We start from the raw sequence: 15537 nt of genomic DNA on the forward strand, positions 1-15537 counted from the left end.
CCCCAAGGGCGTGGCCAGCCGCGTCAGTGTCTGGGCCAACCCACTCTAGGGCGGGAAAAGGCGCGCCCCGGCTACGCCGCTTCGGGCATACCAGCCGAGACTCGCCTCCCGCCCAAGATGGCTTCCCGGGGGGATCGTGGTACTCCGCCATACGTTCGGGGGGACCGAGTGGTCGCCCCTTTCCAGTTTAGCAAAACTCGTTTTTCTGCAGAACAGCAAATGTAATGCCCCAAACAAACTTACTTGTGAAACTTGATTTCTAATCTAAAAGTGATCCAAAGAAAGTCAAAAGGCCTCAAATCCAAAAAAGGGCAGGCAAATGTCAACCTGAGGAGTTATTCTGATAAAAACCATCATTTTCAGAAGGTCTATGCTGCTTACTAGTGGATTTCTTGTGCAGAATTGCAAATTTTGTAATTTCGCGAGTGCGAGATTGTTGCTGCCCGCCACACCTACATGTTCGCAATTGCGAACTTACGCCACACACCGCAAAATTGTATCACCAAGAAAAAAAAATCCGCTGCGTGCGAATTTGCGGATTTTCGGTAAATTCGTGAGCCATGCTTAGAGGCAATGTCCTGCAGCTTAATAGTATCCAGGTCCACTATATTGTCCATGTGAAGATTAAGATCTCCCAATAGGATGCAATGCTCCGATCTCAGGCAGGGCACCGAAAGTGCCGCCTATAGTTCATCAAAGAAGGAGCCAAGAGGTCCCGGTGCCCTGTAAATAAGAATCCCAGCGCAAGTTTGACGGGGAGATAGCCTAAGAGTGAAGCCTAAGGCTTCACAGCCTGTGATATTATCAACGGGAAAAGTTGAACAAGGAAAGCTCTTGTCAACAATTAGTGCCACACCTCCACCCCTGCCTTCCACTCTATCCCTCCTATAGATGGTGTAATCCGGGGGGATAGCAGCTGCCAGATCAGGGCCAGAGCACTCACTCAGCCATGTCTCAGTAAGAAACAGACACACTGTTTTAAGGTCTGATAGCAAGTTCCAGATGTCAGTGGAGTATCTACTGAGAGATCTGGTGTTAAGTAGATGACACTGAAAGTATAGGGGTGTGGATTCAGGCAGAAAGCCCTCCTGACTAGGCATGTGCCAACCACAGCCAGAACAGCCCTTCCTAAGAGAACGGCCACCTGGGAAGACATGGTGGCAGTTGGAAGTATGCCCTCGTAGAGCTAATAGGTCAGTGGAGGAATAGGAGAGCATGGAAACTAGAGGTGCGCACCCACGACTCGCGAAAAGAGCAAGAAGTAGGAGAAGACCTGTGGGCCTACCTCGCCGACCTCCGAGATGCTGACGAGCGCAGACGGGCAGGACTCTGGCACGACTCAGGCGCAGGGAAGGCGCTCCCGCTGCGCGTCACCGCTGCGCGCCATGAGGAGTCCTTTGAATAGGCAGCTCACACTGTCCACGAGCGCAGGAACGCTCAAAGATGGCGGCCACAGTTCCCTTTCTGCTCTAAGATGGAGCTCCCCGCCCACAGCCTCCCCGGAACCGGACCCGCTAAGCAGCGGTGGGGTTTCCAAGAATTAATGTGCAGGTAAGAGGCAGGAAACAATGTGGCTAAAACAGGGGACAATCAAAAGAAAATTAAAAGAAATAGAAAAACGGGCGATTAAAATGCAGCCAATAGCGCTAAGAGCGCGCGCGACCAGCAGCGAGGCTCAGCAGCACACTCAACCACAGGTCCACTTCACCAGGCTGCCCCCGTAATTCCGTTCAGAGGTTCGGGCTGTAGCCCTGGCTAAAGGTCTCTATGGAAAATTGCATGGGGAAAACATGTTTTGGAAACCCCCTTTTTTCTCGGCCCCCACTTGACGACTCACCCCCAAACTTTAAGGGAAGGAGCGGAGCAGGCCATTTTCTTAGAGAAATTCGCGAAGATTCGTCAACCGGTGCCAAAGTTATTCCAAATAGAATGTTGTGGATTTCCTATGGAAACTAGGTTTTAACTATAACTACCCACTGGCGACCCCCAGTAGGTAATATATATACATATATATATATATATATATATATATATATATATATATATATATATATATATATATATATATATATATATATATATATATATATATATATATATATATATATATATATATGTATATATATATATATATATGTATATATATTACCTACTGGCGGTCGCCAGTAGGTATATATAGTTAGGATTTTTTTCCTATGGGATTTTTGAAAATTCTATGTCGAATAACTTTGGCGTTTGTAGACGGAATTGGCTGCAATTTTCAGGAAAATGGCACATTTTGTTTCTGAGCAGCCCCTGAAAATGTGGGGGGGTTTCGTCAAGGGGGGGCTGAGAGAAAAGGGGGGTCCCAAAACGCGTTTTTAACATTGAGTTTTCCATAGGGCGGTTGGACTCACTTTTAGCTCGAACGGCTGAATGGATTTACACGAAACTTTGCAAAATTGTAGATATGGTTTGCCCGACGTGCCTTTGCTATGTCTCAATATATGTGCTCCAGTGGATTTTGAGAAATTAACGTTTTAAAAAACAGATATATCTGTGACAGCGTCCCGGTTAGCGCCCCGGTTCGCGTACCTGACGCGTAACGGAACTTCGCGAAGCGAAGCTGATTGGCTCTCGGGTGTCTGTAAACATTCTAAGCAGTCCGGAGCGGCCGCCATCTTGTGTCTCGGTAGGATCGAGACACAAGAGATGGCCAAAAAAAAGTGGGAAATGAGCATAAGGGGGCAGAGTACATCCTCCCTGACCCCCTAGGTTTTATGAGGGGGCTTTAAAAGGGCCTCGCGGGGTTAGAATATAATAATTTTTATATCATTTTTTTTTGCGGGGGGAGCGCTCGGTACGCGCACCGGGAAGCGTAATATTGGGAAAATAGGATGAAAGAATGTTCAAATATTGTATGTTTATTGATTGTTATTTTTGTTTTTTTTTATTTATTTTATTTAAGTACCAACATGTAGGTACCAATGCAGAGTCTAAAAATAAAAATACATTGTTTCCTTTGTAGATATCTTGCATGTTGTTTCAGAAGTTATTGTGGTATATGGAATTCATAGCGTAGTCTGTCAGGAAAGCAGAAACACCATGGAGGCAGGAGATGATAAAGAGATGCTAAATACACATTGGTGATGATATAGTGGAAGAAAGGAAGTAACTATGAGCAAACTTAAAGTTGCACAGTATATTTAAAGTCTGATTTTACATTAAAATCAATTTGCTACTAGTTTTAAAAATACATATAAAAATGAATAATGTCTCAAACAATTTTTTAATTATTATATATAAATTTATTATTCTGATTTATTTTCAAAATTAAAAAGAACTTCTAATAATTCTTGGTCAGATTTTGACTCATTTTCAATTAACAAATCCACAGCTTCAACACATTGCAGAAGTTCTATGTCCATTGATTGATCAAAGAATTCTGAATCATTTTCTTTGTCTTGGTTGCATTCTGCAATTTCCACGTTATTTTTCTGCTCTCCTTCCATTTCTATGCTGTAAAATGAATTTTAAAAAAATATATCAGTACATATAGGGCACTGTTGGGTTTAAGTACAGACAGGTAGTTTGGTTATTTAAACAGTGATTTTTTTGTTGGGCAGTGTATGGTATCAAACTGGAAGTAGAAATATGAAAAAATGTATGAAATAAACTCTAAGTCAATTCTTAATTATACAAGACAAGTCTAACTCCATCCATAACTAAAACAGAGAAGTCTATTTTATTCTATAAGTATTACAGAGGGATAGTATTTAACTATCAGAAAATGTTTTCCTAATTAGCTTACAGTACAGAACATACTTCAGTTTTTAAAATAACATCTTACCTTTCAAATAGAACTTCAAGTTATCAGTTGAAATGTACTTGATATGTACTTCAAGAAGTAGTAGTCAAAATGGCTGTGTTTCTCTCTCTTTCTTTATATATATTCAGGTACATAACCAATCAAATGTCATGAAATAATAGAAGATATTGAAAGTAGCATTTTGATTGGTTGTCAATTCTAACACTTCATAAGTGTTTTGGTTAGGTAATTTACCTCAGGATATTTAATCAGGCTTACAGCATAATTTTCACAATGGAATTCCATCAGATTTGAGGAAATGGTAGGGACTGCTATGTAGTAGGGTCTATTCTATATTTGATGATAGTGTCTGTAGTGGTTTTTCTGTAAATTACTTTCCCACCTTTTTTTATCGAGCGCTTACCGGTGCGCTCCCCGGTACGCGAACCGGCAGCGTTACGGGAGTCCTCCATTTTGTGTATTGGTAGAATTAAGAAATAAGATGGAGGACAAACAATGTACGGAATGGGTAGAAGGGGGCACGGTAGATACTTTGTGACCCTCTAGGTTTTGGGAGGGAGGATTAGGATGCTGATACATACAAAAATTAAGAAAAAAAAAATTTAAACATTTCGCGGGGGGAGCGCTCGGTACGCGCACCGGTAAGCTAACCGGGGAGCGTACTTTGGTGAAGAAAAAAAAAAGAATACATTTTACATCTTTTGATATTTGCTATTAAAAAAACATTGAGATTCACTGAAAAAACCATAGGTTATAGACCATATATAGTTAGGAATAGCACACTTTCCCCTGTCAGGAGAAAAACGAGTCGCACAAACATCACGGTTGATTTCCATTTTATTCAAAGTAGATGTTGCTGCTATTGTCCCAATGCTTTTCGGCTTGCTCTATATATATATTCACTGAAAAAACCATAGGTTTCACACCAGTTACAGTTAGGAATTAGCATTTAAAAAACCTATTAAATTCACTAAAAAAACTGTAGGTTTCACATCAGTTATAGTTAGCTGGAAATTTTACCCGCATAAAACCATTGAAATTCCCACGTTATAGTTAGTTGGACTCACTATAACTTGTGCGTACAAATGCACTGCTGATGACGTCACATATTACATCACTCATTGCATGGTCAGTGACATCACTCATGACATCACTGATGACACCATCCAGTGAATGTGTGTCTTTTAAAAAAATTATGGCTGAGATACCCGCCACCCCCTCTCAACACAATCCCCAAGAATGGGAATACGGAAACATTTCTGAACTTTTGGAAGGCGGGAGGGAGTTACCCTCCCGGCCGTATTTATTAAAATATGAAACAAAAGTAAAACATTAAAATAACAGTTTCATATCATGTACAATTCATTTCCACATTATGATGTTTTGGCTGACCTTAACACATTTCTAATACAAAGGTTCTCCTAGCCGATACTAACATCCTACAAATGCATTTTCAAATTGAAATTGTACATCCTAACGTTAAGGGCCAACGGCAAGGTCGTAACCGGTGTCAGATCCCTAAACCAGAACTCCCCCCTCACTTGTGAGGGGCAGCCGCACAGAGGACTGCACCTCATGTGCACATACCAATTTCCCTTTTCTTGACGGGGGCCCCAATTAACTCGACGCCATCTTAGTGGTCGTCCGAGGACTCGTGTGAGGTGTCTAGAAGGCAGCGTAGACCCCCCTTCCCCACCCCACACAACTTACCACATCTGCCGTCGCAGATGTCCTGGCCCCGGGAAATTCCCAGGAGGGGCCCGTAGCCCCTCCTATCCAGGGAGGGGCCTTGACCGCCTCCCCTTTCCTTTCGGCGTCCCATCCTTAGAAGGGACCACCTCCCCGTTGAGGGGCCAATGGCCACCTCCCCTCGGGCGCTCCCATCCGTAATGGGTGACGCCCCCCCCTAGGGATCTTCCAATTACTGCTCACCGATCATGACCTTACCGCCACAGGCCGGATAGTTGACCGGCTATCCGGACCCCCCACAAAACTCCTACCTAAAGGTCATGCTGTAAACTCTTTAACCAAGCTACGAGGTCTCCTATGAGTAAAGAATTCCCCACCCGGGACAAATGGACCCCATCTTCTAGATACATATGGTCCCCCCTGATACACCCATGAGGAATCGAATGCAATGTACTTGTACGGAACAGTCTACCAAGCTTGTTATTTACCTTCTTCACAGAATGATTTATAGCAGACACTGAATTAGCCCCCCGCCACACCTTTCGTGGAATCATATGGGACCATGCAATCGTGCACCCTGGAACCCTTCTCGCCAACCAACTTACTGTGGATAGTATCGCCTCGAGAAGTAGTCGTCTACCAGTGGTCACCAAATCATTGCCCCCAAGATGCACTATGATTATAGATGGCGGTGACCTTGTCCGCCCTAACAAGCCCTCGAAAAAAGGTTGAAACTGGTCAATACAGAGCCCGCCCCTTCCGTAGAAGGTCACCCTGTACCCGTATTCCCCAGCCATGTGAATCATGTCACCTGCTTTGAATACGTCCGCGGCACGCCTCACGTATGAGTGGCCCACGACCCACACCACTTTTTCCTCAGCCGGTGATCTTTGACCGCTGGTTCCCAGGTGTCGGGTTGACTGCACAGTCCGTCCCACCTCGTAAGCTTGCGAAACTGAAAACCAAACAAAACCAAGAAGCGTGAGTACATGATATCAGCTTCACAACATGTGCAACCGCACATACCTTTTGTAACAATTCGAGGACCAACGCCCCAACTGTTTCACCTTTTCCACACTCAGACCCCTGGCTGTAGCCTCTGTAGCAGCCCCTATCCAGAAGGAATGGGTCCCAAACTCGCCCGCGTTCAAGCCCGCGGCCGAAATTGCCATTGCAAGCACCCACTGGAACTGAAACCTCGTCAGTGGGGTGGCATCAGCGTGTCTCAACAAGGTCCCCCCCCATGATGCCGCCCTCTGCGCCAAATATTCCTCAACGCATACGACGGGGCACATGGGAGATCCGGGAATCCGATGGACTACTACGCTGTCCCCGATCGCACCCTGATCGGTCTTGGACCTGGCAAACGAGACAATCATCGTCTCCCCTTTAACTTGAATGTGCTCTCGGCACAGTCTCCCCCCCGTATCCTGCTTGTTCTTTGCCACCAGTTCACTTACCCGCATAGCCCCATGGAATGCTAATGCAAAAGCGGCCCGGAATAACACTGTTTCTGACTGGGATGAACATGTCGCAGGGAGTACGGACAGTAACAGGGCCAACCTCTCCAGACCTATCGGGTGCCTTTCATCTACTCTGCGACCCTCAAGGCGTTGCCACCCACGCAGCGCCTTCTGTACTACGAAAGACGCTGTAGGGTCCTGGATACCATGAGCCCGTGCCATGAAGGAAATGGCGGCCCGATGCCTCTGGGCCGTGGCTACCGATTTGCCTGCCTGATGTAGTGACAGCAAAAACTTTACGACAAACTCTTCCTGGCCCCAAAGCTCCCCCCTAGCAGAACCCAAAAAGGACCAATAGGAACGGAACGCCCCTTCATATGCCTTCCTTGTCCTGGGTGCTAAACTCTCTCCCACGAGGTTTTGTAGTTCGGGGCACCGAGAGACCAGAGAGCTTCGGGAAATGGTGCCGCCACCGGGTCCACTGTGGGCAGAAAACCCCAGAAGGCCTGCATACGGAAACGAGAAAGCGCATCAGCAGCCTGATTCAGCACCCCTGGCACATGTCTCGCCCTGAAGAGCACGTTTAATTGCATACATAGTAAAACAATTTGCTTGAGCAATCTCAGAATCCATTTGCATCGTGCTGCCTGACTATTGATACACTCAACCACGGTCATGTTATCAGACCAGAACACCACAGAGTGATCCCGAAAACCCTCAGGCCATGTTTTCAAGGCCACCAGAATAGGGAAAAGTTCAAGAAAAGCAATGTTACTTGTAAGCCCACACTTGTGCCACCATGACGGCCACGCTTGAGCTGACCAGTGATTACCAAATATGGCGCCAAAGCCTATACTCCCCGCCGAATCTGTCCACAGCCCCTATTCCTCGGAGGACACCGCCGGCTTGGTCCAGACAACCCGACCATTGAAATCCGCCAGGAATGCTAACCAAATGCGCATGTCCTGACGAATCTCTGCCGAGAGCCTTGTGCGGTGGTGCCCCTCTTTAAGACCGACCATGGCTTGTGCAATCGAGCGGGAAAAGGGGTGGGTCATTGGCATTATTCTAAGGGCAAAATTCAACTGACCCACAGTCTGCTGCAATTGATGCAAATTCACCTTAGTTTCCCTCATACATGTTACAAGCGAGGCCCTGAATTTGCTCACCTTTTCTCTGGGCAACCGGAAGCAACCTTCTTCGGAATCGAGCTCAATTCCAAGAAACTCGAGCGAAGTTGATGGCCCCACAGTCTTACCTGGCGCCAATGGCACACCAAACTGACTCATCAGACAACAAAATTCTTTCAAAGCCTGTGCACATTCCGTGTCCCCGGCTGCCCCCAAGAACAGAAAATCGTCAAGATAATGCATAACATGCTGAAACCCCGTCATTCTTGTGAATGCCCATTGCAAAAAACAACTAAATTTTTCAAAATAAGCACATGATATGGAGCAACCCATTGGCATACATTTATCCATGTAATAACGTCCCTGAAACATAAAACCAAGGAGACGCTGATCGTCTGGGTGTACCGGGAGCAACCGGAACGCTGACTCGATGTCTGATTTGGCCATCAGCGCTCCGGGCCCCAGGCGATTCAACATGGCGACGGCATCATCGAAAGATGCGTACCGCACCGAACACACCTCCGGGTCTATCGCATCGTTCACCGAAAGACCTCTCGGGGCTGACAAGTTATGTATCAATCTAAACTCACCCGGGTCCTTCTTAGTGACCACTCCCAAGGGTGAACAGACAAAATTAGCAACTGGTGGCATGTCGAATGGTCCGGCAACCCGACCCCGGGTCACCTCCTTCCCAATCTTCGCTTGTACCACCGCCGTATTCTGCAGGACCGATAGTTGGTTCCTACATTGTGCTTTACCCTGAAAATTCCCCACTGGAATGCGGAAACCATACGAAAAACCGTCTCTCAACACCCCAGCGGAGACATGATCCGGGTATTCATTGAGCCAAGGAATCATTGCCATGGTATCAACCGGGGTAGGTAAAGGCGCCCCTCGGACTATTTCAGACCTGTTTGGCGCTTCCCCTACCTCCGTTATCACCCGTTTTGGCTCTGCACATGGTCTCAGGATGCGAGGAATGCCCACACCCCCCACAGTCGTGCCTAAACTTGCATGACCCCTGGGGCCTCGTACACTTTCCTCTGTTAAAATTCCAGCAGATACCTTTTTTGCCTGTATTGCCACTCGACCTCGAGTGATACTCATTACCTGAACCTGCCCGAAAGGGCGCCCCAGATGAATGGCGGGAAAACTCTCCCCCGCTTCCCCCCACCAAAGGTGCCTTTAACATGCCTGATTTCTCCATCTTTTGCCAAGAAATTGAGTCGTAACAATCCCACGTCAGAGATGTGTCGAACTCCTTGGCCTTCCTGAAAAACATTATCATAACAAAACCACTGATTTCCCTCATATGACTGAGAATACTCCATAATACGTGTCTGGTACACGGGTAACTCGGCCAACATTTCAGGCCTTCGTTCCCCCATAATTGAAGTGAAAATGCCAAATGCTCTGCCCCAATTGCCTATGTTCTCATCGACCTTAAAAGCGGCCATCTTGGCGCGCCAAACACTCGGGTGCAAAAACTCTTTTTGACCCTTCACATGCTCGATCTCATAATGATCAGTTAACAAAGAAAACATGTTCACATATTTCTCAGCCCATATCCTCTCCTTGATTTCAATCGGAATATGCTGAGCCACTTTCTCCCTTCTCGAGGGTACAGACCCCTCCCCCGCAGTTGGCAGTCGCTGCTTACCTGAACTAGAGGCTGTAACCGCAGTCGCTGCCGAACTCGTGCCTGCCGCGGTTTCACCCACTGGAGCCTGCGGGGGAACAAAAGGACATGGTGCCTTTGCGGCCTCTCTTGACTGCCGCAACTGCCTCATTACAGCCCTGGCGTCATCCGCCGTGGTGCCTTCGCTATCTTTCCCCAACCACCCTGCCAGCTGTGCAGCCAATTCGGGAGGCATATCCTCCCCGTTCACAGGGGTGACTACAACAGGGATTGGTTGCCCCTCCCTCGGGACCGGGATCGGGGCTTCAGTCGGTGTATCGGGGAGCGCTGGCGGCGCCTCGGGAACCGGGGTCTCTCCCCCAGTTGCCCCCCTCTTGGACCTTCTACCTCTCCCGCTAGGGACTACTCCTGGCAATGCTGGTCCGACGACTCTCTTTGGGCCTCCTACGCCGTTCATTGCCGCCATCTGTTTTTTCATCTCGGCCATGTCTTTCACGAGCATGCGGAGCATCTGATCGGTACCGACCCGCTTTCCGACCTTCTTGCCCGGCATTCTCGAACGATGATTCTCTGAAAGAACAAAGACAAAATTACAACGCTCAAATTGGCTCTTCGTTCCGTCTCGAGCTCACGTGCAGCGGGGAGGTGCAGCTTCAGAGCACAGGAACAAGAGGATGCTTCCTTGGCTTGTCGCTCCTTTTATCCTTCCTCGGGCGGGCGTAAACCCGCCTCTGCCCGCTTCCGGGGGCGTGGCTGGCGGCTTCAGTGTCTAGGACAACCCACTCATGGGCGGGAAAAAGCGCGCCCCGGCTACGCCGCTTTGGGCATACCAGCCGAGACTCGCCTCCCGCCCAAGATGGCTTCCCGGGGGGATCGGGGTACTCCACCATACGTTCGGGGGGACCGAGTGGTCGCCCCTTTCCAAAATATGTGTTATATATGTATATGTAAAAGTTGATGGAAGAATAAATGTTTAAATAAGTGTTTACATGGATGCTTTTTTTAAAAAAATGATTGGTTAACTGGTTTATTGAGTGTTTGTTAGTGAATACATATATTAGAGAGTAATGTTTAAATATTTAAATATATGTGTTAGTGTTTCACTTTGTGTATAAGTGGCTGCATGGGTTGGTGAGTAGCTACATGTGAGGGTATATGGGTTATTAGATGTTTTTCTTAGTATCAGTATGAGTGTTTATATGGTTTGGTGGGGGTATTACTTAGCACATAGATGCATGAATGACTGACTCTCTCTTTGTGTTTTGAAGACAGCATATGTGCAGGACTGTATGGGTGGATGAGTGTGTATATGTGTATGTTAGTGAGTGAATGACTGTCTCACTAGTGTCTTTAATAGTAACGACATATGTTTTAATGTAGTATATGTGAATATTGATGTATATAAGTGAGTATATGTGAGACTAAGGGATTGTAAGAGTTCCTGTTTAAATAAGTATGTGTTTCTATAAGTGATTGTTTAAGAGAGTAAGTATGTGTAAGGTTCCTTAGAAGTAAGGTGGTAGTGTGTGTATAGCTGTATATGCAAATAAATGGATGTTCAATATTTTATTTGCATGTGTGAGTATGTGTGAGAGTATCTTTTGGATGACTGTTGGTGTGTAACAGGATATATATGTGTATCATTATATTTGATGAGTGAGTATACGTATGAGTGATTATATAGAACTGTTGGTGAACGAGTGGATGTGTATATAGGTGGTGGAATTATTGAATTGGTTGTTGTAACTGGTATGGGTATCTCCATTTTTTTGAAAATTTTAGTTTCTATTTTTGAATATGTGTGTTAAGGGTTACATTACAGTGAAAGGAGGTCTGTCACTGTATCAAAAGGATGGTGTCATCAGTGATGTCACTGACCATGTCATGAGTGATGTAATATGTGACATCATCAGCAGTGCATTGCACGCGCAAGTTATAGTGAGTCCAACTAACTATAACGTGGGAATTTCAATGGCTTTATGCGAGTAAAATTTCCAGCTAACTATAACTGGTGTGAAACCTACGTTTTTTTTAGTGAATTTAATAGGTTTTTTCAAATGCTAATTCCTAACTATAACTGGTGTGAAACCTTTTTTAATAGCAAATCTCTATAGGTATGAAATGTAATATTTTTTATTACGAATTTTCTATTGAATAATTATGTAATATATATTTTTTTTTTGCCCCAGTGCGCTCCCGGGGCGCGTACCGATGCGCTCACCGGTAAGCGCAGTGCTATGGCGCGACCCGGGGCGCATACCGGTGAGCTTCCCGTTAGTGCTATTGCCGCGAACGAAAACAACATCGTGACGTATCGCGTAGCCGCGTGATGCGTCATATGACGCACAGCGTAAGCGCACCCGGAAGCACGCGAGCGCATACGATCGCGAAATGTCCTGAAGCGCTTACACTACGCGCCCCGGGGCGCGCCCCGGGGCGCGTAGCATAAGCGCGTCGGGTTATGTGACCTGAAAATAACACTTTTCATTGGTTCACAACACTTTTGGTTTCCAAATGATGAAAGCCCTGCTCATGTGACTTGAAAATAACACTTTTCATTGGTCCAGAACAGTATTGTTTTCCAAATGATGAAAGCCCCCACCTTTTTTCCTTATTCTGACTTTGTCCTTTGACTGAGGAAGACCTGTTTGGAGATCTGTCTCTAATCTATTCTACTTTAAAATGGCTACAGTAGCAGCAGCAGCTGGAGCATCTGCCCCACCACCACCACCATCAAAAAGACCACCAGAAGATCACATTGGTGGTCAAGAAGAAGAGGAGGAGGAGGGACAGACAAGGCATTTTTCTGCCTGAAGTTAATCAGCCCTACAAACCAAAAGAGCACTTCATATGGAAGTTCTACAAAATCCCAAGGGGTTTCAAAAAAGTCAACGCTGCGAAGGTAACTTGTCTGATTTGTGTTGCTGAGCTGTCCAGGGGGAACCCTAACAAAAAATATTCCTTCGGGAATCATACCATGAATCGGCACATGATCCGTTGGCACCCAATCAACTATTCTGCTGCAGAGTTAAGGGACCTCTGCAGTAAGCTACCCCATCAACATCTAGACCCTCAACATCGAAAGAACCAACTCCATCGGGTTCAGACTCAGAGGCAACAGAGACAATGCCTATCATACAACCAAAATTTAACGATTTTAAAATCATGTGCAAATATTGTGGAAAGTTAATTTGCTATGGTGAGCAAAGTATAAAACTTATCATCTGTGCTGGGGATAACCATAAGTGCCCGAAAAATCCCTAATTTTTTCTGTTTTTTTTTGCTCCAGTTGAGTCATTTACAATTCCCTGTTTTTTGTTTCTCCCCATAAAAAATACAAAAAAATATATAAAACTGTTCAGAAAACCCCAAAAAAGTAAAAAATGTTCAAAAAAACAATAAAAAAATATAAAACAACAAAAAGAAGAAAAAAATAGTTCTTTTTAGAACTACCTCTAATTTTTTTAAAAAGACTACATTTTTTAAAAACTCTGTCATTCTTTTTTCCCCATGGTACGCTCCCCGGTCGCTCCACGGTGCGCGTACTGGGCGCTCCCCCGCGCAAATCGAAAAAAAAAGTATTTTTATTTTTTGCTCCGCGGGGCCCTTTTATGGCCCCCACATCAATCCTAGGGGTTCAGGGGTGGTCTACCCTGCCCCCTTTTGGTCATTTCCCCCTTTGTTTTTGCCACCTCTTGTGTCTCAATCCTACCGAGACACAAGATGGCGGCCGCTCCGGACTGTTTGGAATGTTTCCAGACACCCGAGAGCCAATCAGCTTTCCGCGCGCGAACTCGCGTTGCACGCTGGTACGCTCCCCGGTGCGCGTACCGGGGCGCGCTTACAGATATATGTATTTTTTTTTAACCTAAATTACTCAAAATCCTCTGGAGCACATTTCTTGAGACCTAGCAAAGGCACATCGGGCTACCAGTCCCTACAATTTTGCCAAGTTTGGTGGAAATCCATTCAGCCGTTCGGGCTAAAAGTGAGGTCGACCGCCCTATGGAAATTAACATGGGGAAAACACGTTTTGGGACCCCCTTTTATCTTGGCCCCCGCTTGACGAATCCCCCCCAAACTTTTAGGGAAGGACCGAAGCGCCACGAGGCAAATTTGAGGACATTTTCAGGCAGATTCCTCAACCGGCGCCAAAGTTATTCCCAATAAAATGTTGAGATTTTGCATTGAAAAAAATCCTAACTATAACTACCTACTGGCGACCGCCAGTAGGTAATATATATATATATATATATATATATATATATATATATATATGTATATATATATATATATATATATATATATATATATATATAATATATATATATGTGCCCTTACTCTCACTACCTACTAGGTATGCCTTCCCACAAGCATACTTGTCTCCATCCCTTGTCGCCTGCCACTGACATACTGATGACTCACAGTTTCAAATATTTTCTCCTACACTGCCTGATTGTGATATTAGAGTTATTCTGCCTCGAAGGTGTGAATCACCAAAGAGCAAAACAGGAGGTGGTGGTGCTAGAGGGAGATTTCTGAGAGGTAGCACTGGGGGATGTCTCAATCTGTGAGGGAGAACACACCTCCTTCAGAAGAAGATCTAAATGATGAAATGGAGTGTTTCAACTTGCAACAAAAGACAAACGTGTGAAACTATAAACAACTTTGGGAAGCTGTAGAACTTTAATGGCCAGATGCATCAAGCATCCATTTTGTGATTCCTTATTAGCGAAAAATAAGGAATCGCTAATAAGGAATAGCAAAATGGAATGCAACAAGCAATCACTACAAAAATAGCGATTCCTTAGAATTCCTTAATTGCAACTCACAAATTGCGAGTCGCAATTAATGAATACCTCCCCATTCATTCCAATGGGCCTATGGGGGAATGAATGGGAAGACAATCTCAATTTGCGAATCGCAATTAGCGATTCGCAAATTGAGATTGCGAGTTCAAGGTTGCAGGGGTGTCCAAAGGACACCCTGTTGCACCCCTGAATTTGATCTGTGCACATATGTTGCGCACACACATGCCCTTAGGGCATGTGTGTGCGCAACATGAAACTTTGAAAAATGCACAAAAGTGCATTTTTCAACGTTTTTGCAAATTACCATGAACTTGTACTTCGTGGTAATTTGCGTGCCCTATTAGCGAATTCTCTATTTTTGAAACTTTCATGCATTGCATTTAAGGAATCTCAATTTGAGATTCCTTAAATGCAAGCAATCGCAATTTAGCGAATTCTCTATTTGAGATTTTTGCATTTGGGATGATGCATCCCAAATGCAAAAATACCGGTTGCAAAGGGGCAGATTCTGAGAATCTGCCTCTTTGCGACCGGTTTTTAGCTTGATGCATCTGGCTCTAAGAGTCTTCACAGTCGGTGCAATGGAAATCTTGTGAGAAGTGCTTTTGAGTCTTAGTAAGTAGGTATTTGGAGACCCGACGACGGAAGGCTTGGTGGTGTGGGATGCTATCAGCAATCTCATTGGTGATGCGTTTGTTTCACTTTAAGAATATAATTTAACACATAGGAAATTCCATGAAGTTGCAAGGATGTTTGCATAGGACGTGTTTTTAAAGCAGGAACATGCCAAATATTAGATGCTGGACAAATATCAGTATTACGTAAAGAGGTGGTGTTAGGAGAAACTAGATTACAAAAACCATTATCTAATTCCCTCGTGTTGCAAATACACGTATTTAGTACTGTATTAAACAGCATATCCCACTGCTTCTTTTTATTATTCCACATATTTTCAACTGAACAACTCCAAATGTTTACGATTTGATGAAAAGTGATT

Source organism: Lissotriton vulgaris, chromosome 1_1, assembly GCF_964263255.1.
Source record: "Lissotriton vulgaris chromosome 1_1, aLisVul1.2, whole genome shotgun sequence".
Classification (NCBI taxonomy): domain Eukaryota; kingdom Metazoa; phylum Chordata; class Amphibia; order Caudata; family Salamandridae; genus Lissotriton; species Lissotriton vulgaris.